This window comes from Theropithecus gelada, chromosome 1 (assembly GCF_003255815.1).
Source record: "Theropithecus gelada isolate Dixy chromosome 1, Tgel_1.0, whole genome shotgun sequence".
NCBI lineage: Eukaryota > Metazoa > Chordata > Mammalia > Primates > Cercopithecidae > Theropithecus > Theropithecus gelada.
This window is the reverse complement of record NC_037668.1, coordinates 15028178-15054524: the sequence shown is the minus strand read 5'-3', so window position 1 is coordinate 15054524 and position 26347 is coordinate 15028178. Positions and strand designations below refer to the sequence as shown.

General features: G+C 41.3%; 1 non-coding gene and 1 pseudogene across 1 annotated transcript; both read left to right on the top strand.

Moving 5' to 3' along the window:
* Window positions 1-202: 202 nt before the first annotated feature.
* Window positions 203-614, top strand: LOC112618769 (annotated as a pseudogene).
* Window positions 615-14376: 13762 nt separating this feature from the next.
* TRNAN-GUU lies at window positions 14377-14450 on the top strand. The gene has a single exon. It is a non-coding gene; the product is annotated as a tRNA-Asn (tRNA).
* Window positions 14451-26347: the final 11897 nt, after the last annotated feature.

The window sequence follows — 26347 nt, the reverse complement described above, 5'->3', positions numbered from 1 at the left end:
ATATCCTAGTAAAATTATTAGATTTTAAAGATAAAACATATTCAGGTCTCCAGGCACCACTGTGGAACAAATTACAAAAGCAACTGAATTAGATGGGCACTAACATACAAGGCAAGGTAACAGTGAAGCATCAATTTCAAAAAACATGTATATAGAAAGTGCAGTGTGGCTGGGCCGCCCCAGCCCCCAGCAATGGGGTAGGATGGCACTAAAGTGAATCCAGAATGAATTAACCAACTTGCAGAGGGATCCTCCTGCCCAGTGCTCCACGGGGCCTCTGGGTGATAATTAATGACAGTCCTTGCCAAGGAGGTGTTTTCTTCCTGACCATCCACTTTCCTATGGATTACCTGTTCAAGCCCCCAAAGGTTGCTTTCACAACCAAAATTTATCACCCCAATATCAATAGCAATGGCAGCATCTGCTTCGACATCCTATGGTCTCAGTGGTCTCTAGCATTGACTGTGTCAAAATTTCTCTTGTCCATCTGCTCACTGCCCAGCGTCCCCAACCTCAATGACCCTCTAGTTCTAGAGATAGCCCATACCTACAAGGCCAACAGAGAGAAGTACAACAGACTAGCAAGACAGTGGACAGAAAAATATGCTATGTAAGTGTCTAGGTGGTTTTATGGAAGATATCATCCAAGAGAAGCTAGCAGACAGGTCTTCCCTTGAAATTCTGGGCTGTAGGCTGGGCCATTCAAAATGTTATCTGTTCTTCAAACAAATTGATATAGGAGTTAAAAAGAAATTATTTAGGCGCTAGGGTAAGGAAGTCCTCGGTAAGGTTTCCCTTTTAATGAAAAGCAGCCCCCAAATAATTTCTTTTCTAACAAAGAGCAGCCTGTAAAATCGAGCTGTAGACATAGATAAGCAAGCTGGAAGCTTGCACGGGTGAATACTGGCAGCTGTGCCAATAGGACAAGGCTACCTGGGGGCTAGGCATGTTCAACATGGTGACTCCATCTTCCCTTTTCCTTTGTAACCACGTGTACAGTAAGGAGCAAACAACGTGGCACAGGTCAAGTAGAAAACACATTTGCATAATAAGAAGATTAGGGCAGGGTGGCCAGCTTCTTCCAGCACTAAGTAAATGTCACATCTGGTCCAACCAATCTTTGGGTCCTGTGTAAATCAGACACTGCCTTCTCAAGCCAGCCTATAAAACCCTGTGCACTTCACCACAAAACCAGAAGTTCCAGTCTGGCAACCCTCTCTCTCAGGAGAGACAGCTATTTTCCTTTCTGTTTCTTTTGCCTATTAAACCTCCACTCCTAAACCCACTTCTTATGTGTCCACGTCCTCAATTCCCTTGGTGTGAGGCAATGAATCTTGGATATTTACCCCAGACAACGATGCCACTTCAAAATGTTGGTCACCCACTCTCTGCAGCTGCAGCATGTTGGTGCCATTCTCAACAATTATGGCTTAGATTATGCCACATTTTTGATGCCAAATCAGCAGCCATAGTTGTTATGATCTGCAGCCTTCCTGGTTACACTGGAATCCCTCACTCTGCCCCAGTCGATCTGCTGGTCTTTTGGGGAGCTAGGCCCTGCACCTCTCTCCAACCCAGCCTCAAATGGTGCCACTGCTCACAAAAGTACCACACCAGGTCTTCAGCCTGGCCCCTCACCACATACCCTTTGCCTTTTAGAATTCAGTGCCATCCTGGGTAACCAGGGCAAAGCAGGATTTCCTCACACCCTGTCTGCTGCACAGCCACAGCCTGAGGAGGCTCAGCTCATGCTGGAGGGAGTTGGGAACAGTGTCACTGGAAGTAAAGGCCTTGCCCTGCAGCTTCCACCAGTCTTATTCTCCATTTGCCACATGCTGGTATTTCTCCCCTCAAACAAAGAAGCAGCAAGTGGAAAATGTTAAGATATAAAGCACATAACACCCCATAAGACATGACTATGTTTTTAGAAGCAAGAGGAAAATTATGAAACCTCTAGAGGTTTGGGTTATATTTTTCCTTATGATGAGGATTTTCACCACCCCTGCTTCTCCCACTAGGAGCCTACACTAAGTTCAAGTGTGAACCATTCACAGACTAGAACACAAGGAGGGAGAGAGACTTCTTGGGGGGATCATGAGGTCAGGAGATCAAGACATCCTGGCTAACATGGTGAAACCCCATCTCTACTAAAAATACAAAAAATTAGCCAGGTGTGGTAGCGGGTACCTGTAGTCCCAGCTACTTGGGAGGCTGAAGCAGGAGAATGACCCGGGAGGCGGAGCTTGCAGTGAGCCCAGATCGTGCCACTGCACTGCAGCCTGGGTGACAGAGGGAGACTCCGTCTCAAAAAATGAAATAAAATAAAATAAAATGCAATTTACTCATTAAAAAGAAGAAAGTGTAAATTAAGGATATTATATCCAATGAAGCTCTCTTCAAGGTTCAAGGTACAAGGTACAAGGGAATAGCTTTGCTTAAACTTCTCATAGGCAAGGCTCAACCAAACTATGACTCAAACCTTGACCAAATGCCCTCCTGGGCCATGGTAAGATAGGTAGTCTTCTGAGGCGTTATCGTAAGACTCTTTCTTACTCATCTCTTGTAGGGGCCTCCTTGTCTTGCAACAGGCTACCAGCAGGCAGTTTCTCACCTGTTTCTGGTAAGCCATGGAAATTTCCATCTTGCTCCAATTCCCTCAGTGGTACAACTACAGACTATAACTGCCTAGCTGCAATAAAAAATTGGCCCCTTCTTGACAGAGCAACCCACCACTTGGGTTGTCATCTAGTAACCCAGTTTGGTGTCATGCTGTGGAATTATGGATGTGGGGAGCTGACAACATACTAATCTTTCTTATGCATAGATATCCCCTATTACTTATGCTGTGTGCATAAGTCCAAGTGTGAGCCATTCACAGATTTGATGCCCAACATGGGACCAGTAAGGTCACAATGCCTTCTAGGAGAAAAAACAGAAAGAACTGCATGGGGCCAGGTTAGCAGGCTTGAGAAGGGCCTCCAGGATTTGGTAGCAGATGTTCTCTCTCAAGTACTAGGTGTGAGAGGAGAGTAACAGTCCTCCTACTGTCATATGTGTTAGTGAATATTTGGAGGCTGAGCATTGACAAGGAGGACTTGAAACCAGCCACCCAAATGGCATTTTTTGTTGTTTAAAATTCATTGAAACTGAATGGGCAGGCTGGGCATGGTGGCTCATGTCTGTAATCCCAGCACTTTGGGAGGCCGAGGCAGGCGGATCACCTGAGGTCAGGAGTTCGAGACCAGCTTGGCCAACATGGTTAAACCTCGTCTCTACTAAAAATAGAAAAATTAGCCAGGCATGGTGGCAGGAGCTTGTAATCTCAGTTACTTGGGAGGCTGAGGCAGGAGAATCGCTTGAACCCAGAAAGTGGAGGTTGTAGTGAGCTGAGATTGCACTACTGCACTGCAGCCTGGGCAACTCCATCTCAGAAAAAAGAAAAAACAAACAAACAAACAAACAAAAACCCAAAAAACTGAATGGACAGCCTCTTAAAACCATAAGCAATTGCAGAGTTGTGCTTCCTGTTGTGTGCCTGCTCTCATTGTGCTCCTAATTCTTCTCTTCCCCTCTACCTGACTCAGGTACTTTAAGGAAAGAAGTCTTTCCACTGCTTCTTGATGGCCGGTCACACCTCCCTGCACTCGTTGAACTCTCAGTCAAGGCGGTAAGATGTTCTCCTGGCAGGTGCTGTTGTAACTAAAGTGCATGTGTTAAACTTCTTGGTATGTGTTCCTGCAGAGTGTGAGTTCAACTGACAGAGTTTGGGTAAAACTTTCAGTAAAGGGGGAAAAAAAGTTAAAGTTATGAGTGAAGCCTCTGAGCCAATTCAATGTATAGTTGTGAAAATGTGTCCTTGAGATTGATGAGTTACATGCTTCTACAATGAATGGTCTTAAACTGTTAGAGGAGATTCTTCTGTTCAGAGTACCATCATGAGTAAAAAAAGGGCTAATGGGGCAAAAATCCCTTAATATTTGCCACCAATGAATGGGTCAGAATTTAGCCTGAGTGCCTGTAGCCTCTGATGTCTAAGTTTCACCGTATAAATAATGTCCTGTTGGTTGGCAAGTCAAAATTTTAAAACTCATCTTCTCTGACTGCAGTGTTATCACATCTCTGCTAGTAGGAGTGACTGATAAACCCCACCAAAATCAATAGCTTGCTTGCCAAATAAAGGTTCTTGGGACTATGCCAGTGAATTCACAATGTTCAGTTCCTCTGGCAGCCGAAAGGAAGACAAAAAACTAAAAGCTACTGCCTCTCGCAAAGTAAAAGACTCGATTTCTGATATAGAAGCCACGATTGCATGTCAGATTTGTAACGCCTGCCAAAGTTTGGCCTGTTTGTTTTGGAGAAAGTATTATTGCTTCACTGCTTTCTGGCTTCCATACTTTTTGATAAGAAACCTATGTTATGGTTAAAATTAGAAAATTACAGAAATAATACTCAATAATAACCTTCATTTCCTTTAACCTGAACTCTCCAAAATAAACAGTACTTATAATTTGTTGTATATAATTTCAAAAATGGTGGAATCAGAGTACTAACTGATAGTGTCTGGCCAGAGGACCAAAAAATTGCCAAATCTCATTCTGCCAATAACCTAGGTTCTCTGGTGGATGTGGGGACTACTATAAAAGATATATACATAGATAAAACTGACAAGGTATAGATAGTCACAATTTATGGCAGGGCTTGTGCCACAGTGGAAGGAATTCCAGTAAACTGTATCAGAGGATAAGGCTCAGTTCAAGGCCTTAGGGCTTTTTCTTCTGTCTAAGCATAAAGTAACCTTTATCAAACTTCTCCAAATGAATCTGATGACTGCAAGTTCTGAGAAGAGAGAACCAGAAGGAAGTCACATGGAGTGGGGATTCAAGGTTAGAAGCTCCCCTTAACACCAGCCAGGTTGCCAGTTTTGATGCTCTGGTAGAAAAGGGGCAGTAATAGCCACACCCCTTTGTACAATATACTAAGTCCCCAAATAGTAACAAACAAGCTCAGTACCTGTCCTGGTACGTGAAGAATAAGAAGAGAAAACCTAACCTGAGTCTAGGTTTCCTCCTTGTTATTAAGGATTGGGGGAGAAAGAGAGCAGAGAATTTGCCTTTTTTACACAATTATTTCATTCCAATTTTCTGATGTCACTCCAAGTAATGCTAAGGGAGAAGTTTATTAGGCAAGTCCTTCAAAAGGCTATTTTCTTCCCATTTTCACTGCTTTCATGTATCATGCTGGGCCAGGAAATGGACAAGTTAGTTGGCCAATGAAATGCCATTTTAATATTACAGCATAGATATCTGAAGTATGTGACACCACACCGTAAATTCAGTTATCCTAGTGCTACACTATCTGAGAGGTTACCAACACCTTCCCATTATCTTTAATTTACCTTTTGAAATCACATATGGTTATATACATATATACACACACGTATATGTATACACATGTATACGTGTGTGTATGTATAGTAATATGTATTACTACATAGTTGAAGGTAACTCTTCAGGAGTGTTATACAGTGGGCAACACATTGACAGCATAAGCCAACTAAATCAAATGTGAATAATGTAAGATGTGAAACATTATTTTATTATAATTTATTATTAAATTTTTCTGAGACAAAGATTTATAGGGAAATTGATGGTCCAATAAAGAGACTTTCCTCCACTAGTGTCTTTTTCAAAATAAAGTGGCCATCAAAATGAAAATTAAATTATGAAAATTTAAATCAAATTTAAATTTCATCAAAATAAAAATTAAATTATTAAATTATGAACACAAGCCCTCTCTGGTTTTGAAAAATCTGCTTTGGTTCCAACCAGCCTTAGGTCTTCAGGCACCCTTGCCTTTATTACTGGTTTATTACTGGTTTATTACTTTATTACTTTATTATTTGCTCTGCCAGCACACCCAAAGATGGGTTTTGGGACCCTTCTGTGCACCAGGTGTCCCAAGGGCCTAAAGTCTCAAGCAAAACCATGAGACTATCCAAGGAACAGCACCACATTCACAAAATTTAGACCCAGGGAGAACACTGTGAGCAAAAAGTCCAGGCTTACATTTTTATTACATTTATTAAATTATTTTTCTATTGTGACGAATCTTACCTGGAAGAAAAGGATAGATGCCAAAACAGGAGAGAACAGAGAGACTATCGAATTCAAGTTTACTGAAATTCTGGGAAGTTCTTCCAGCTTTGCCATCTCTTGCGGATTTATAGTTTAAGGGGAAACTATGAAGAAATCCTTTGATGATAAATATAGCTTAACATTATGTCTAAAGGATTAATACTTTCTAGCGTTGGTTTTAAATGCTGGGGAAAAGATACAGTGTCACACACTTTGGGGCATGTAATTGGTGCTTATACATTTGGTGGACTGTATACATCGGAATCTTAAATTCACACTAAATTTCACCTAGCAGTTCCACTATTTGGAGTTTATCCTAGATAAATAGCTTAAATTTTAGGATCGAAATTAACTCCATTTCTCCAGCAGCCTTGGAATAATTGAGCCACAGTGGTGGTAGATGGCAAACACAGGAAAGAACAATACCACACAGTGAGGCCAAGACCCCGTCGTACCCTAATCTGGAATCAACTCGTCTAAGCGGTGAAAGCGCCCAACTTTAGACAATAGACTACCAGGAAACCACAACGCACATTTTTTTTTTCTTTTCTCCTTCAATTGTTCCAGCAGAAACTACGCTGACATTGACCTCTAGAAAGCTCCATCTACCCTTCCTGGCGCCACCTGCACATCCAAGGAATAGTCCCAAAAGGCCGTCCTCTCCCTGCTTTCTACAAGTTGCGAGCCCACACGCGACGTGTCCAGCCAGTGGCGCTCTCCTTTCCGTCCAGCCAGTGGCGCTCCCGGAAACACTTGCCAGGTCTAGAAGTCCCGGAGCGAGTTGCAGCGTCCTGGCCGCACCTCACCACCTACCTAGAGATGCACCTTTGCTAGGCCGCAGCGCGTGGAGAGACGGTCGCGGGTTGTCGGGGCCGGAGCGCACCAGGTTCCCGGGAGGAGGCTGGAGCTGGGAGGCGCCCGGGGTGAGACCGTGGCACCCTCAATATCATAAAGGACTCAGACTCCTGCCTTCCCGACATAATAAACGACTCAGACGGATGCGGACACCGAGACGGCCTGGATGGAAAACTCTTTCAAGGAAGACCCCAGAGCCCTGAACGGAATTCCGGATATTTTCTCTACAACTTACTACACCTGCCTTTTCCCACGTTAGTTAATGGCAACTCCACCCTCCACACTTTCAGGCCAAAAACTGGACGCAGGTCTTTCTCTCACGACCCACATCCGATTAGTTAGTAAATCATGTTTCTTTTTTTGGTTGATTTTTTCATCTTTCTTCCCTGCCTCCATTCTTTCCTCCCTTCCTTCTTTCTTTCCTTCCTTCTTCCTTTTTTCCTAAACAAGCTAACACAGGATCATGTTTCTTTTCTGGTTAATTGCAGATTTTGATCCCCACAGCTATTGTCTTTCTTGGTCTCTGAATTTTGGCAAACGACAAGCAAGGCACAGAGATCGCTTCAACTCGCTACCAGACATTAGGGTTTTAAGCGGCCATTGGACTGTGGCCCTGCAGGTCAAAATCGGCCTCTCTAGGCCTGTCTTCTCGGGGACCAGTGGCAGGACCCGGTCCTCTCCGCGCGGCTTCTCTCCTCGGGTCCGCAACCCTGCACCTCTTTCCTGTAACCTGCAGCGAAGCTCGGCGGGGGACCGGGTATTCAATTGGCGAGGAGTTCTCCAGGCGCAGGTGCGGGTGTGCGGGGACGCGCGTGGTGAGTCTGCAGTTCCTGCCGGCTCCAGCAACGTCCCGGGTCAGTTCGAACTCCGAAGGCGCCAAGGCAGGAGGGACCGGTAGGCGAAGGGCAGCCGCACTCTTGCGCCCTGTTTCAGCCCTCTAGTCGCTGTTGAATGGAGTTTCCGTCTCTAGTCTCAGCCAAAGCAGGCAAGGCGGACAATCTCGGCTTGGCAATCAGTGAGTATACAGTCCCTTCTCCGCCCCGTCGGGCGCTTGAACTTGTGCCGTTGGATTGTTTCTCCCCAAGCTTTCTATGAATTCCAAGCATGTAACTGATAACTATTTAAAAACTGCCCTTACCTGAAGAAAGAATACTTTAAAGTCTTAGCAAAGGAAATGTTCTAGATGGGTTTTAAGTCGAGGACTTTCAAGGGTGGGAAGAAAACGAAAATCACTACATCAGGGAACACAAATACTGTTGAGAATGTCTCACACACACACCAACTACACACTTCAAGCAGGTAGGTTGTACACTTAGGTTGGGCCCATCCTATTTTAAGTGTATTGTTGGTGGACTTTAACCTGAGTCTAGGATGAATATTTTAATTTTGTTTTTAATTTAAATACACATTCCAAAGAATATACAGAAAGCATATAAAGCCCACCTTATACCATTTTAACAAAAACGGCAAAAGAGATAATATGTGAATGACAGCCTCATAAAATGGTCTTTAAGTACTGGTTGTTTCCACTAAAGTTTTTCTTCCTACACAGAACAGAAATTGCAAACCAAATGTTGTACTTCATGCTACTAAGTAACAGGAAAAAAAAATTCTGTGGCAAAAAAAAAAAAAAAAAACACATTGAAAATGAACTTTTTTCCAAGGAAAATCTAAATTAATTGCTGAATGTTGCAGGTATCTAGATCACCTCTAGATCAGCTCTTAAGGCAACTGGAGATTTATTTTCTCCAGAGAGTGCAACAGAGGATCTTTGGCTAAGGGGTCAACCATTATTTATGAGAGATGTGTCCTCTAGTGAAATGAGGGAGATTAAGTGACAGCATGTCTTGATTTTCATGGTGGCACAACAGGATGTACACATTTCAGGTTTATTGAGTTGTCAAACCTGGAAGACTTACTATTAAGCTATTTATTACTATAAACAAAACAGTGTGAACATGGCAAAAGGATACACATATTGATAAATGAAACTGAAGTGAGACACCTAAAACAGATCCTTGTTATATGCCCAATTGATTTTTTTTTTTCAAAAAAGGCACCAAAGCAGTACAATGGGGAAGAAGAGTCATTTCAGCAAATAGTGCTGGACCAACTAGCTATCTCCTAGTGAGGAAAAAAATCTCAATCCCTACCTCACAACATACACAAAAGCTAATTTGAGTTTGATCACAGAACAAACCATGCAATCTATAAAGTTTTAGAAGAAAATGCATGAAAATGTTATTATGACTTGGCAGAAAGCAAGTATTTTCTAAATATTACACAGAGAAATAGGTAAAACAGAAAAATGATAAATTAGACTTTATCGATATGAAATGTCTTTTCATCCAAAGACACCATTAAGTAAATGAAAAAGCAAGCCATGGACTAGGAGAAAATATTCACAAAACGTATTTAACCAAGAACCTGTATCCAGAGTATATAATTAGCTCCTGCAATTCAGTATTAGAAATGGAAACACTCATCTTAAAAATGGGCAAAAGCTTAAACAGACATTTCAGACAGGAAAATATACTAGTGGCCAGTCAGTTCATAAAAGAGTACTCAATATCATTAGTTGTGAGAGAAATAAACTTAAACAAGATTGAGATACCACTCCACCATTTTAGCATGGCAAAATTATAAAGTCAGAAAACACCAAATCTTGGTGAAGATGTGGAAAACCTAGAACTCATACATTTTTAGAGGGAATGTAACATGTTATAATCACTTTGGTTTGGCAGTCTCCTATAAATTTAAACATAAACATCTTTTTTTTTTCCTAGCAATTCTTCATCTAGATATTCTTCCAAGAGACTTTAAAACATATGTACACATACACACACACACACACACACACAAATTATAACAGGAACGTTCATAGCAGCTTTATTCACAATACCCAAAACTACAAACAACCTAAGTGTCTATTATCAGGACACTGGTAAATAAACTGTGGTATACTCATTCAATGGAATACTGCTCAGCAATAAAAAGGAATGAACATCTGATATACTCAACAATGTGAATAAAACTCAGAGACATTATGCAGAAAGAAAGAACTGGACATAACAGTGGGCATTCTCCATGAGTCCATCTACAGGAATTCTTAGAAGCAAAACTAATTTAAGATGCAAAACGTTAGCACAGTGGCTTTCAAAAATAATGCAGAGGAAAATGACAATGAGGAAGATCATTCTGCTTGATTATTAATTAATCGTCAACCATATCCAGACACAGCTAACAATGGCAAAATGAAGTAGACTACTTTTTTCTTTTCTTTCTTTCTCTCTTTTTTTTTTTTTTTGAGATGGAGTTTTGCTTTGTTGCCCAGGCTGGAGTGCAGTGGTGCAATCTCACCTCACTGCAACCTCCAACTCCTGGGTTCAAGCAGTTCTCCTGCCTCAGCTTCCTGAGTAGCTGAGATTACAGGTGCCTGCCACCATGCCCAGCTAATTTTGGTATTTTTAGTAGAGACGGGGTTTCACCATGTTGGCCAGGCTGATCTTGAACTCCTGATCTCAAGTGATCTGCCTGCCTTGGCCTCCCAAAGTGCTGGGATTATAGGCATGAGCCACCACACCTGGCCTAAGACTACTCTTATTAGCTCCATTTTATAGAAGAAAGAATGGAGGCACATAAAGTTTAAGTTATTTATCCAAGGCCACACAGGGGCAGAACTAGATTTACAAACCAGAATACAGGTGTGGTTTGAGCACAGATCAGACCCAGTCTTTCTTCTTCTTGTGCTCTAATATCTTGAGCGCAGATTAGACCAGGTCTTTCTTCTCCTCAGTTTTAGGTCTTTCTGGTTTTCTCACCTTGTAGGGGTGAGAAAAGGAGAGAGAAGAAGGGAGAAGGCAAGAGAGGGAGGGAGTGAGGGGTGGAAGCACAAGGATCTATCGCTGTCAAAGAGCACAGCAGGAAACTACTGTAAATGTTGTTACCTCAAGGGTTACACAAGTTTCCGGGAGACTGAACTGTTGGTCTGCAAGTTGTGGATTGTATAGTGGTTAAGCATCGTGCTGAGATCAGAAAATGAAATTAAGAAGAATTATAGATTTAAAAATAAAAATAAAAACACACGTTTCTGGAAGAAAATGCAGGAAAATACATGCACAATTGTAGGGTAGGAAAGGTGTCTTAGAGGTCACAAAAAAAAATTGGATTTCATCAAAATTAAAAACTGCTACTCATCAAAAAATTACCACAAGAAAGAAGGCAAGCCTTCTTAAGACTGGGAGAAGATATTTGCAGTATGCTTATTTGAAAAAGAACTCAGATATTGAATATTTAGAGAGAACTTTTAGACATTAATAATAAAAGCCAAGCTATTTAAAAATGAGCAAAATACATGAATAGGCTTTCTTCACACACACAAAATTTCTAAATGGCCAAAAGACATAAGGAAGAATGTTCAAAATCATTACTTATTAGGGAAACACAAATTAAAACTTCAGTGATGAGCTACCTTTATACAATGCTATGGTCTGAATGTTTGTGTGTCTGCATCCCCCCCACCAAATTTATTTGTTGAACTCCTAATCCCCAAGTTGGTGGTAATAGGAAGTTTAGGCCCTTGGAAGCTGATCAGATCATGAGGACTCTGCCTTCATGCATAGGATTAGTATCTTTATAAAAGAGGCTGGAGGGAGCTTGTTTGCCCTTCCACCTGTGAGGACACATGGAGAAGGCACAGCCTATGAACCAGAGAGTGAGCCCTCATCAGACACAAAATCTGCTGGCACCTTGAACTTGGACTTCCCAGCCTCCAGAACTGTGAGAAATAAATTTCTCTTGTTTGTAAGCTACTCAGTTTAAGGTATTTTAACAGCTTGAATGGAAGAATCTTGAAAGACAAGAAGTACTGACAAGAATGTGGAGTAACTATAACTCTCGTTGCTGGTGAGAAGGTAAAATAGCACAACCACTTTGGACAACTGTTTGGCAGTTTATAATAAAGTTAAATTTAGACCTACTCCATGACCTAGCCACTCCACTTCAAAGTATAAACAAACTCAAGAAAAATGAGTGCACATGTCTACAAAAAGAATCGTACTAGAATATAGCAGCTTTGCTCATGAGAGCCAGAATTGGAAATAACCCAGTCAACCACACAGAATTAATTGTCATTAATAACACCAAAATAATATACTCAAAACATGGATGCATATCAAAAACATTATGCTGCATGAAATTAGAAGTCAGACACAAAAATGTATATTCATTTATGTGAATTTCAGAAACAGTCAACATTCATCTGTGAAGATAGAAATCAGAATGGTTTGCCTAAGTGAAAGGAAGGTAGGTGGGAATCTGCAGGAGGTTATTGACCTTTCTGGGCTGACGGAAATGTTCTATAACTTGATCTAGGTGATGGTTACATTTCTATGCCCTTAAGATTTGTGCATTTTACTCTTTGTGAATTATACTTCAATAATGTACTATTAGCTCCCCTCCCCCCACCAAAAAATGGGGTGGGGGAGGTGGAGGATGGCATCCAGTTTAGGTTCTATTACATTTATTGGGTTTTACATTATCAGATTTTATTGTAAAATACCCTGTTGAATGAGAACTCATACAAAGCTCATTGTCATTGCATCTAAAAAGGCCTTACTGACCTTTGAAATATCTCAGCCAGAAAAATGGTTATTACCACACCATTACATCAGTTGAAGCTACAGACAAGGCTCCTGGAGAGTCAGGGCTCTTTACCTTTTGAGATGGTTCCTGCACATGCTCAGACACACGGCCCCTTCTAACCTTCCCCAAAGACTCTGCCCTAGGTCAGTGCACTGTGGGGGTTTCCTTCTCTTGTCCTGACTGTATTGCAGGGAGACACAGCCCTACTCTCTGACCACAGCTACTGGGTGCAGTTGGTAAGGGGATTTAAAAAGTGAAACTGTAACACATACCAAATCTTGCCAAGAAGGAAGCCAGATGCTACTGCGGCTCCAATTCCAGCCAAGGTTGCTTCGGCCACAACGAAGAGTGCTAACTGTTATGCTATCATGGTGCATCATAAACCTGGGGTTGCCAGTGGGCTGCTTTTAATATTTTTGATGCAAAAACATCCACAATATTTTCCTGTTTTGCTCTTGGATAGCTACAAGTTCTTGTGTTTTTTTTCTCTTTCATGTCCTTTTTCGATTTCTTCCCATTCAAATACATGACAAAAACAATTCTTATCTCTCAGGATCCAGGCTTTGCCTCTGCACGTCTCCTGGGAGGTCTCATTGTCCCTGCTGTTTCCCTCTTCATGTCTCCTTTGGTCCCTGCCCCTTTCCTGATCTTGCCCACTGACCCCACAGACTCCTTAGATCTCAGATCTGTTGAGAGCCAGAAGCTGCAGCAGCGCAGATGGTGCACTCTAGGCCCCTTTGTGGCCTACCCCATGGGACATTGCACACTTGGAAATCTGTTGACCAGAATAAAGCCTTTAAAAAAAGAACTCCCCACTTTGAAAAAAACCTTTCATTTATTTTCCACTCTCAGAATTTTTCAAAGGACTAAAAGCTTAAAGATGACAAAGTGTGAAAATGAAGGCCAATCAAATGAAAAAAGCAATGGTTATTTATTCTGACACTAGGGCATCAGCCAGCGGCACTTGCATTTTGACGGAGCCTAGAAGGCAGGCAGAGGAGTGGGACAGCTTTAGAGGTGAGGAAAGGGAAGGCTTCAGGTGTGCCCTGATTGGAGGCTGTTGGTGTGGGGGAGGGGGGCTAACTAGGAGGGGGACATCCTGTGTGCTTGGTTAGGGGTGCATATTTGGCTTTCCCTGGTTCGTCCTAAGTTGCAAGTGGGAAGATAAATTAGGGAAAGTGTCAGTTACTAACCAAGCTCTGGCCATTTGGAGCCGATTGTTATGGAAGTTATTGTTTGTTACTACAGATAACTGCTCCCCGTGAGTCTGACTTATATAATAGCAGGCTGGCTTCCCCGGTTGTTTGTAGATAAGGAAGTTGATTTCCTGTACAGGTGGCCCCTGGTAGTGGATCAGAGTTCTATTTTTACGTATAATCCGGCCACTGTCCGATTGTATATTCAGTCTCTCAAATGTATTATTAATTCAACTAGTCCTAATTGAGCGCCCTGGGCGTTTCAGCTTCCCTGGGGCCCAAGTCGCTCTAACAGGAGTCGCTGTCCCCGCGTCTCCGGAGGCGCTGGCTTCTGAGTTAGGTGAGGGGACAAGACGGGGCGCGGGGCGTTTCGGAATCACCCAACGCACAGGTTTCAAACTTGACAAACAAGTGGATTCGTCGCTCTGACTGCTCAGGCTTTCCGAGGCTTTGGAGATTACCCAGTCATTTTGCAAAAGGTGCATGGTGTTAGCTAGCGTTTAGTGACAGCTTACTCTCTTTTCGAATGAAAGCAAAAGCTTAGCTGTGTCTCTGTGGCGCAATCGGTTAGCGCGTTTGGCTGTTAACCAAAAGGTTGGTGGTTCGACCCCACCCAGAGGCGTTTGTGCCCTTTTATAACTCCCAAGGTGGTCTGCTCCCTTGAAGACTACATACCTCACTTCCCCTCCTGTCATCTAGTGGCTGCTTCTCATCCTCCAAGAAGGTCTCTGCCTGGGAAGAAATGTAATTGGAGGGTACAGAAGTTCCTTGGACTAGGGAACAAGAGAAACTGTGTGTGATCTGTTCAGGGCTTCTGGTTGAAATCTTATTTCTGTTTGTCTGTGCCCTTGGGCTGTTGACAAGCTATTTGTACCTCAATATTTTTTCAACTGTAATGTGAGGATGGTAATAATACCTCATTTGCAGGATGTGCCTAGATTTAATAATTGCTCGATCAATAATGTTATCAGTAGAATCAAGATTATTATTGCCCTCTGCATTATTTTTGATGAAGGCATTTCTTCTTTTGTTTATTCCATCATCTAATCCTTTACATGTTGTTTTTGAAATTAAGTTGGTTCCATGATTTTCCTGTAATCTTATCTACTCAGGAGGCTGAGGCACAAGAATCACTTGAACCTGGGAAGCAGGGTTGCAGTGAGCCAAGATCATGCCACTGTACTCCAGCCTGGGCCACAGAGCGAGACTCCATCTCATACGCACAAACATACAAAATAAAATAAAAAATAAAAGGAGTGTTGCCCTCCTGACTTAACTAAGGGGAGGTACAACAGGTGACATGAGGGACATTGAGCAGTAGGGTATCTCCCCATCTCTTCAGCTAAACCTTCAAGATATTTTGTATAGCTATAATTTGTTTCTGTGGTGAGTAGGTCTGGAGAAGACCAGGCTAGAGTCACCTCTTTTTTTTTTTTTTTTTTGAGACGGAGTCTCGCTCTGTCGCCCAGGCTGGAGTGCAGTGGCCGGATCTCAGCTCATTCCAAGCTCCGCCTCCTGGATTTATGCCATTCTCCCGCTTCAGCCTCCCGAGTAACTGGGACTACAGGCGCCTGCTACCTCGCCCTGCTAATTTTTTGTATTTTTTAGTAGAGACGGGGTTTCACCGGGTTAGCCAGGATGGTGTCGATCCCTGACCTCGTGATTCACCCGTCTCGGCCTCCCAAAGTGCTGGGATTACAGGCTTGAGCCACCGCGCCCGTAATAGCTTTGTGCCAAGCAGCTTTCACAAGGGAAGAAAAACGTTATTGGTGTCTGATATTTATTACTCCACTCTTTCCTCTGTAAATGGCAAGGGTGAATTAGTATGCTATCTATATTAGTCAAGGTTCTCCAGAGAAGCAGAATCATCTATCTATTATCTATTTTTATTGATTTATTTTAAAGAATTCGCTCACATGATTGTGAAAGTTCGAGGCAGGGAGGCTGGAGACCCAGGGAAGAGTTGTTATGCAAGTCCTAAAATATTCTGTTGGTAGAATTTCCTCTTCTTCTAGGAAGGTCAATCTCATTCCATTCAGGCCTTCACCTGATTGGATGAGGTCCACCCACATGACATAGGGCAACCTGCTCTACTCAAAGTCTACTAATGTAAATGTTACTCTCATCCAAAAGACCCTTTCTCAGAAACCTCTGAAATCATATTTGACCACATACCTGGGCACTGTGGTCTAGCCAAGTTAACCCATAAAATTAACCATCACACTGTCTCTATATTATTCCTTGACAGTTTTTCCTTTTTCCTGCTATTTCCACAAAGATTTGCCCACGTGAGACATATCATCACAGCTAATAGAATCCTGCACCTTACGGGCATTCCATGTAGACCTGTAATCTCAGAGTTATTGGCATATGTTCCCTCAGTTCATCTGTTGAATCTCATGAGCAGAAATTGAGCTATTTGACTTTTAGACACTAAATGTAATTCTTAGACAAGTATTTTTTCTCTCTTCCATTTGTACATTGTTGACTATTTTTTCCCATCAGTGATCAATATGGAATTCTGTTTTTGATTTTATGAAATGAACATCTGGGGATAGTGGTTAACAGGAATACATTATCTGTTAGGTGGTAGCTGACAGCTTATCTAGTCTGTGAGTCTTTTTGGATTGGTTATTTGTTTGTCTTGAGGTTCTTAGTATTTCCTAGTATTTGAGTCTGCAGTGTTGGGAAGTGGTTCACATCTTATCTATCTAATACTAGATAAAATCCTGTGAGTCCAACAGGTGTCAATATTTGCAAAAGTGGAATATCTTTTGATCTACTATTGAGTCACATTTGATCCACAGGAAGATCTCCATACACAATGATTTTCCCTTAAGAACTCTGACTTCAATATATTGCTCTAGCTAAAGGGGATCTTGGAACAGAAAGAAAACCAAATTTCTGGCATCCAATATTCTACTTTCTTAGACTAAAGTTCCTAAACCCTATACCCATTAATTTCCCATTCTTCCCTCCCTATCCTCTGGCACAACCACCTTTCTATTTCCTGTCTCTAATGAATTTAACTACTCTAGGTACTTCATATAAGCAGAATTATATAGTATTTTTCCCTTTGTGACTGGTGTATTTCACTTAGCATAATGTCTTCAGGTTCATCTATGTTGTAGCATGTGTCCGAATTTCTTTTCCTTTTAAGGCTGAATAATATTCCATTGCAGGTATTTGCCACATTTTGTTTATTCATTTACCTGTTGTTGGACACTGGGGTTGTTTCCATTCTTTAGCTATTGTAATACTGCTATTGATGTAGGTGAACAAATATCTCTTTGAGTCCTTGCTTTCAGTTCTTTTGAGTATATATTCAGAAGTAAAATTGTTGGATCATGTGATATTATTTTTAATATTTTTAGTAACCACCATATGGTTTTCCACAGTAGCTGTACCATTTTATTAGGTTGGTGCAAAAGTAATTGCGATTTTTGCCATTAAAAGTAATGACAAAAACCACAGTTACTTTTGCACCAACCTAATACATTCCCAACAACAGTGCACGGGGGTTTCAATTTTTCCACATCACCACCAACACTGGTAATTTTCTTTCCTTCTTTTTAAAATAATAGCCATCTTGTAGGTCTTACTTTTAATTTCCATTTTCTCCTCGAAATCTTGCACACTGAGCAAGAAGGAGGGAATGCGCATCTTAGTGAGATCTTCTTAGTTCCCACCAAGCCCAATGGCTCAGAGCAAGGGTCTGGATGAGTCCTGGCTCTCAATCTCATAGAGATGATGGGACCCTTGGAAAGGTAAGTTCAGTCTTTCAGTGCAATGTTCTCATCTGCAACAAGGGGTTATAATAATCAACACTATCGACTGGGCGCGGTGGCTCAGCCTGTAATCTCAGCACTTTGGGAGGCCAAGGTAGGCAGATCTCCTGAGATCAGGAGTGTGAGACCAGCCTGGCCAACATGGTCAAATCCCATCTCTACTAAAAATACAATAATTAGCTGGGCAGGATGGTGGGGGCCTGTCATCCAGCTGTTCAGGAGGCTGAGGTAGGAGAATCACTTGAACCCGGGAGGCAGAGGTTGCAGTGAGCCAAGATCACGCCACTACACTCCAGCCTGGGTGACAGAGAGAGACTCCATCTCAAACAACAGCAGCAGCAACAACAACAACAACCAAACAAAAAAATCAACACTATCTTGTAGGGTTGTTACTTGGACTAAATAAGTTACTAGACAGTAAAGCACTTAGGAACCATGCCAGTCATATGATAATGCTCTTGAAACAGTTATTATTACTATTATTATTATTATTATTATTATGTCTTTGTTTTCATTTCTAACTGTGCCAGTGAGAACTTTCAACATTCCCTAAAATAAATTAGAAATGTTCAATGGTTTAGTTGACCTCTTCTCCCCACATTAATGGCCAGGTGTCTGAAAAACTGGTTACTTGAAGGATCTACTCAAAGTGCAGACATAGAATTCTATAGGAGGATTCTATCCCCTACAGGATCTCTGTTAGTGCACCAGGGGACTGGATCCAACCTTATCAAATTCTTGGACCTTGGGCAGGCATGATTGTTTAGTTCATGGTAGACAATCTTTTGCACTTGATTCTAGCAAGAGCCTTTAATACCCATTCAGAATTACCTAAGTATTACAAGAAAAATGCAAGTATGTACCTACCAGTGGCCTCTTCTCTTTTTTTTTTTTTTTTGTTTTCTTCAGAAATCAAGGTAAGAAAATTTGATTTACCTGGAATTTGTAGATTTCCTCTTTCAGTTACGATAGAGTTTTGTAGCAAACCAGAACTCCCTTTGAAAAGAAGTAGATAAAATCTTGTTTAAAGGAATACTGTTTGAAGTCTTTGAAAAGCTAGGACCCACAGGGCCAGCTACAGAAAGGGGGTGGAGAGAGAGAGAGAGAAGATCATTGGAATTAAACAATTTTTCCCCTCAGGGCATTTGCTAGTTCTTGGCAAGGGACAAGAGGCTGAGAAGCTGGGGAGAGGGCAGTGGTTAAGAATCAGAGAAAACAGCAGCACTTTAAGTAACCTCATGGGGGTGGGGAATGGGTAGACATGTGAAGCTGTCCTGGTATTCTGACTTGAAAAGCCAAGATTCTAGAGTGAATTGAGATGTGAACTGAACATTTGGTAAAGGTTTTCCCCTCAAGGCATTTGTGAGTTCAGCTCTGTGCTGGTGAGAGGCTAGCAGAGAGTGGCTGAAAGCAGTTTGCATTGGTAAGGATGCAAAGGAGACAGAAATTAAAATTCAGTACCTTCCAAAAAAATGGTGCCTCTCAGATTGGGAGCCCTAGAAGTCTATAGCCTAGGAATGTGGGCAAACCAGATATAGACTGAGCCTTCCCATCAGTGCAAGCAAAGGTGGGTGGGATGGGAGTTTGGAAGGTAAAAATTGACCTCATATTAAATGAAACCCCTACACATTGCTACTGCAAGGGAAAGGAAGCAAGTATCGCATTGAGATATATTATTTATTATGTATTAAAAGGTAATACAACATGATGCTAAATTTATTAGTCATACTTAGATGATCATTCTCCAGTTGTAGTCACTATACTTTTGAAAGAATGTAGGAAGTGAAAACCTGGAGAGTTCCTAAATAGGAACAGTAAGAATCAGTAGAAGTTTAAAAAAAAATTAATTAAGGAAAAGCCACAAGAATTGTTTTTATTGAAATTGTCTGCTGAGAAAATGTTTTGATGTTTTCAAGGAGAGGTATACTTAGGTTATTTTACTGTGGTTAGAAATTGGTTGACAATATAAGCAAAAGGGTACACAAACATTAGAGCCGGCTGTTGAGGGGTGGCCTCCACTGATATAAGAGACCTCCAGGGTGAAACAGGCAGCCTTACATTGAGTGTGGCTATCAGAAAGCAGGGCTTCCTTGGGTTCTGCAGCTGCTTCCACATTCTAATGCTGTGATTGTGACTTAAGAGCTGGCAACCTGAGTCTTCTCCATAGCACTATCGTTGATGTCCCAGTGACATGGGATTTGAGCTCTGGCATCTCAAAATGTGTTCCTGCCTTCATGGCTCTCAAAACTTGTGGAAGCAAAAATGCTTCCTGACTTCTGAAGGGATATTCCCTGGGAACTTTATAAGAACCTTATCTCAACTATAAGAAACAAAAATACCCCTTAGCTCAGTTTAAACCCCATTTGTTATCATTCATTTATTTCATCATTTGCCTGTTTTTTCTAAACACTTGTGGGACCTCCACATCCTCCTCATAACAGCACCCCCCCACTCCCCGCACTTGCTCCATCTTTCCTTTACCCAGTGGATTGTTGGGTCCTCATGGCTGAGGAAGTTGTACGCTTCACTCTTTACTTCCTGGTAGGCTCTGCTCTTGAGATTCTATCCTCCTACAGGATCTTCACTAATAGTCTAACCTCTGGAAGCCATAATTTTGTTTCAATTCTTTAGGTAGCTTTGGAGAAAAGCCTGGCCATTGTGGAGACGTAGACATCTTTCTTCTCTGTCCTGCCTTTCAAAGACGGCTGTAAGAGAACTCTTCATGAGAAAATGTCCCAGCTGAAGGCTGGGATGCATCAGCCCTCAGAGAAGAAGGGACCTGCTGAGAAGGAAGTGAGTGAGCAGAAGCCTCAGCCTGAGGAAGCAGAATTGTCCTCTGTATCCCGCAGTGGGTAAGAGACTTCCCACTATCAGCATTAAGTCATTGATCGTCAGAGTAGCTTTCAGGGCCTGCAGCCAGCCTCCATACCTTAATTGTAGGACTTTCTCTTAACACCTTCCTGGAAATTTCTTTAGAGAAAAATCTATTAAAGTTTTATTAGTAATGACTTTATATTATTCAGAGAAATTTGGTTTTATTCTAACTAACATTGCGTGTATTCACCAAATATATGGTCTTCATGGTTACCTGAGCTGGAAATCTTCCAGTCACGTGAGTGGTCTCTCTTCTGGATCCCCAGGAGCATGTAGGAATCTCCTATTTCTTCATATGTTACTCCGGTGAATGCTGAGCCATCCCAGTTCCCGAGGAGGTAGATTTATACAGAGGCTCCTCCATTCTACTCCATCCCCTATGGAAACTCAGGTCCTGGCTTCTGGAATGGCAATTTTGATAAGCTCAATTTTAAAAATAAGCTTGCAGAATTGTCAAATAGAGGCCCATTGGCTAGATTTGTCAGTTAGTTTTTAATGGCCATTTTCCTATAGCTTTTTGGAAGCATTTAAATAATATGGGGTTAATCCATTACGCATTTGCCTGTGAGCACCAGTTACTGAAATACTAAGTTACTGAAATCACTAATTTGTCTAAGTGGTTGGTGCACAGCTTTGGAAGTGATTCAAATCCTGCTTCATGCTCCATTAGGTCACTGCCCAATATATTCCACTTAAATTTCACTGACCCAGAGAATAATGTTAGTTAGAGGTAAAATAACTCTAGGCCAGGTGCAGTGGCTCACGCCTGTAATCTCAGCGCTTTGGGAGGTTGAGGTGGGCGGATCACTTGAGGTCAGGAGTTGGAGACAGCCTGGCCAATATGGTGAAATCCCGTCTCTACTAAAAATACAAAAATTAGCTGGGCATGGTGGTGGGCTCCTGTAATCCCAGCTACTCAGAAGGCTGAGGCAGAAGAATTACTTGAACCCGGGAGGCGGAAATTGCAGTGAGCCAAGATTGCACCACTGCACTCCAGCCTGGATGACAGGGCGAGATTCCATCTCAAACAAAACAAAACACCCAAAAAACTCAAGAGTCAGTTAGTCTCATTTCATCATTTTAGAACGAGAACACTTACGCCCTAAGAGACAGTCATTTGATCAAAGTTGCATAATAGCCTCTGGCAGAGATAACATTAGAATCCTGTGCTCTCGCAAAGCCTACACTACACCTACTTTATCAAATATATTTTTTAAAATTATACTCCTGTGATCATTCTTTTTTTAATAGACTTTTTAAGAGCAGTTTTAAGTTCACAGCAAAATTGAGTGGAAAGTAACAGAGAGTTCCCATATGCCCCTTACCCATGCACAGACACAGCCTCCCTCACTATCCACATCTTGCCCCCGAGTGATAACATTTGTTACAATTGATGAACCTACGTTAACTCATCATCACCCAAAGTCCACAGTTTACAGTGGGGTTCATTCTTGGTGGTGTATATCCTATAGGTTTTGACACAAGTATAAATGTATAATGACATGTATCCACTATTATAATGAATGACTACTCTCTGCCCTAAAAATCCTCTGTGCTCTACTTATTCGTTCTCCTTTTCACCCTAACACCTGGCAACCACTGATCTTTTTACTGTCTCCACTGTTTTACCTATTCCATAGTGTCATATAGTCAGAGTCATACAGTATGTAGCTTTTTTAGATTGGCTTCTTTCACTTAGTAATACACACTTAAGTTTCTTTCATGTCATCATGGCTTCATAACTCATTTCTTTTTAGTACCAAATAATATTCCATTGACTGCATGTACCAAAATGAATCCATTCACCTACTGAAGGACATCTTGGTTGCTTCCAAGTTTTTGCAGTTATGAATAAAGCTGCTATAAACATCATGTGCAGGTTTTTGTGTGAAGTTAAGTTTTCACCTCATTTGGGTAAATACTAAGGAGCAGATTGCTAGGTCATTTGGTAACAGTATGTTTAGTTTCACAAGAAAATGCCAAACTGTCTTCCAAAGTGGCTGTACTATTTTGCATTCCCACCAGCAATGAATGAAAATACCTGTTGTTCCACATCCTTACCAGCATTTGGTGTTATCAGTGTTCTGGATTTTGCCATTCTAATAGGTGTAGAGTGGTATCTCATTGTTTTAATTTGCATTTCCCTAATGACATGATGTTGAGCATCCTTTCATATTCTTATTTACCGTCATCTTTGGTGAGGTGTCTGTTCAGGGTTTTTTGCTCATTTTTTATGGTGTTGTTCATTTTCTTATTGTTGAGTTTAAGAGTTCTTTGTGTATTTGGGATAATAGTCCTTTACCAGATATGTCTTTTGCAATTATTTTCTCCCAGTGTGTTGTCTTCTCATTCTCTCGATGTGTTTTTTGCAGAGCAGAAGTTTTTAATTTTAATGAAGTCCAGATTATCAGTTATTTCTTTTGTGGATCATGCCTTTTGTGTTATATATGAAAAGTAATCATATAACTGGGCTCAGTGGCTCACACCTATAATCACAGGCTTTGGAAGGCTGAGGCAAGAGGATCACTTGAGCCCAAGAGTTTGGCTGCAGTAAGCCATAATCACACCATGATCACACCATGGTGTGATTATGCTGCAGTGAGCCATGATCATGCCCTCCAACAAATAAATAAAATTATTTATTTATTTAGAGACTGTCTCTAAATTGAAATTGGTATTGCATTGAATCTTTAGATCAATAAATAAAATAAATAAAAAGTCATCACCAAACACAAGGTCATCTAGATTTTCTGCTGTTGTTATCTTTTAGGGGCTTTTAATCATTTTCTGTTTTACATTTAAGCCTATGATCCATTTTGAGTAAGTTTTCATGAAGAATGTGAAGTCTGTGTCTAGATTCACTTTTTTCGCATGTGGATGTCCAGTTGTTCCAGCACCATTTGTTGAAAATACCATCTTTTGTCCATTGCCCTTGTCCCTTTGTCAAAGATCAATCTGCTATATTTTGGAGTCTTCTGGAATCTCTATTCTGTTCCACTGACTTATTTGTCTGTTCTTTCACAAATCTCATACTGTCCTGATTACTGTAGCTTTACAGTAAGTCTTGAAACCAGGTCAAATCAGCCCTCTGTTCCTTTTCAATATTGTGTTGGCCATTCTGGGTCTTTTGCCTCTCTATGTAAACCTTAGCATCTATTAGTTGATATTCACAAAATTTATTTGCTAAGATTTTGATTGGTATTGCATTGAATCTTCAGATCAAGTTGGGAAGAACTGACGTCTTGACAATATTTAGTCTTCCTGTTCATGAACACAGAATATCTCTCTGTGTATTTAGTGCTTCTGTGATCTCAACAGAGTTTTGTAGTTTTCCTCATACAGATCTTGTACATGTTTTTTTAGATTTTACCTTGACATAATCACTTACTAGTTTCAGGAGATTTTTGTGGACAATTCTTTCATATTTTCTTTCTTTTCTTTTTCTTTTTCTTTTCTTTCTTTTTTTTTTGAATCAGTGTCTCACTTTGTCGCTCAGGGTGGAGTGCAGAGTGGCATGATCTCAGCTCACTGCAACCTCCGCTTCCTGGGTTCAAGCACTTCTCTTGCCTCAGCCTCCCAAGGATTACAAGTGCATGTCACCACCCCCGGCTGATTTTTGTATTTTCAGTAAAGATAGGTTTCACCATGTTGGAGATTTTGTATAATACATAGATAACTGCATCATGTGTGAACAAAGACAGTTTTAGTTCGTCTTTTCTAATCTGTATACCATTTATTTCCTTTGCTTATCTTACTGCATTAGCTAGGATTTCCAATATGATGTTGAAAAGGAGTGCTAAGAGAGGAAATCCTTGCCTTATTGTTGATGTTAGTGAGAAAGCTTCTAGTTTCTAGTATGACATTAGTGTAGAGTTTCTATAGATGTTCTTTATCAAGTTGAGGAAGTTCTCTATTCCCACTTTGTTGAGAGTTTTTATGATGAATGAGTGTTGAATTTTGTCAAATGCTTTTTCTTCATCTATTAATATGATCATGTGATTTTTCTTCTTTAGCAGGTGGCAGGGAAAATGACAATCTCAGAAGGGATCTTTCACATAAAGATTGTTTTCATTTCCTTCATTCCTTTTACCATATTCAGGACACTAAACATATGCTAGAATTCAGTGTGTGGCCTCCTTTGGTGATACTCTCAAGTCCCTTCTCCTAAATTGCTATAACCTATCAGTTATTCCTATCCAACTTTACTTCTTTTTTTCTACTTTAGGAAGTATCATTCCTTGATTCAGGATCAGGCTCGAGAGTTAACCCATCTACGGCAGAAGATGAAGCTTGGCAGAGTGGCCTCTGAGCTTCTCATTCAGCATGTCAAGAACACAGTAAAGGCCTTTGAGGAGCTACTCCACAGCAATAACATTGACCACTATATGGAGCAGCACTTCCGCGAGCAGCTGGCCAAAGGAAGCCAGCTGGCAGAGAGCCTTGCCAGAAAATTCAGCACGGGTAAGTTGGCTGCAGAGCTTAGGAAGATTTTCAGTCTTTCCCAAGGTCCTAAGTTCACAGGATCCCACCCCCATTCACAAGTCACTTTTCAACTGGTGTCCTGCTTTGTAATTACCACCTTAAGACCATGACAGAGTCAGGACTGGCTGGTAAGGAGCTCCAAGAAGAAGGGTTGAGGATGCCATGATGACCACCAGCACCTCCATCCCTCATGGAATATGACTGTGAGGGCAGGAGGCATCCCCGGGGATGATGGTATTTATCTGAAACTAATTGGCAGAAAGACAGAAGGAACAAGGGCAGCTGAACTGGGAAGGGCCCTGAACTGGGAATCCAAAGACCCTACCTCTAGTTTATATGTGTTCCTTACTAGCTCTGGACAGGTTAATATTTATTTTGATTTTTGTTTCTCTACCTAAAAAATTAAGTCAAATAATACCAGTCCTTGAATGTTACATGATTATTCTAGGGATTAAATAAGTAACATTAATCAGCGCACTTCAAAAAAATGAAAAAGAATCATGTTGACTTTGGCATGGTTTAGGCACTGTGTGTACTAGTACAAGGTGTTGAGAAAATTAGCTGTTTCAGGAGCCTTTTACATGAAATTTCTCCCTGAGGACCCAAGGGCACATAGTAGCAGAAGGTGAGTTCACTGTGCTGTCTCCTCATGGCAGGTGGGACAGGGATGTCTATCATCTTGGAGAAGGGAGAAGGTTCTGCATGAAATCTATGGTGGAACACACAGCCAGGCGTTTGGGTGCTGGCCTTGTGCCAGGACTTGGAGGCTTTGACTGGAGTGGTCCAGAGGGCAGCTGGATACGTGTCCCATGATCTGTGGGAATAAAGACATTTTTAGCTTTTTGCTGTGACTCAGGGCAAAGCAAATAGAGACGATGACCTTCATGGTGGGCTCAGGAAAGCCTGCCAGGCAAGCTCTCTAAAGACTCAACCCAAGATCTGGGAAAATTCAGAGTATCCTGGAATCAAGGCAAGCATCAGGTAGTTAGGTCTCTGGTCCCAGATAGAACTCCGTGTTTGTCTGCAGTCTGGGAAATGAGACCCACTTAAAGCATGACTGGTCCTTTTGAATTTTGTTCTCAGATGACTGTACAACTAAGAAGAATCAAGTAGGACAGGTGCCTTCGACTCTCAGGTAACTCCAAATTTTCAGGGACTATCGAAGATGTAATCTGGTGAAGGATCCAGAAGCAAGAGCCAGAAGCTCAAAGAAATAGTAGCATACACGGCCAGTAAAAAAACAAATAGTTTATTTATTCATTAAACCATTATGTATCCTTAGTGATAAGGCAGTCTCACTTTTAAAAATTTTTTTTAAATGTATTATTCTTTTATTTTCACCAATTAATTCACCAGTTTAGTAATATAGAGCTGC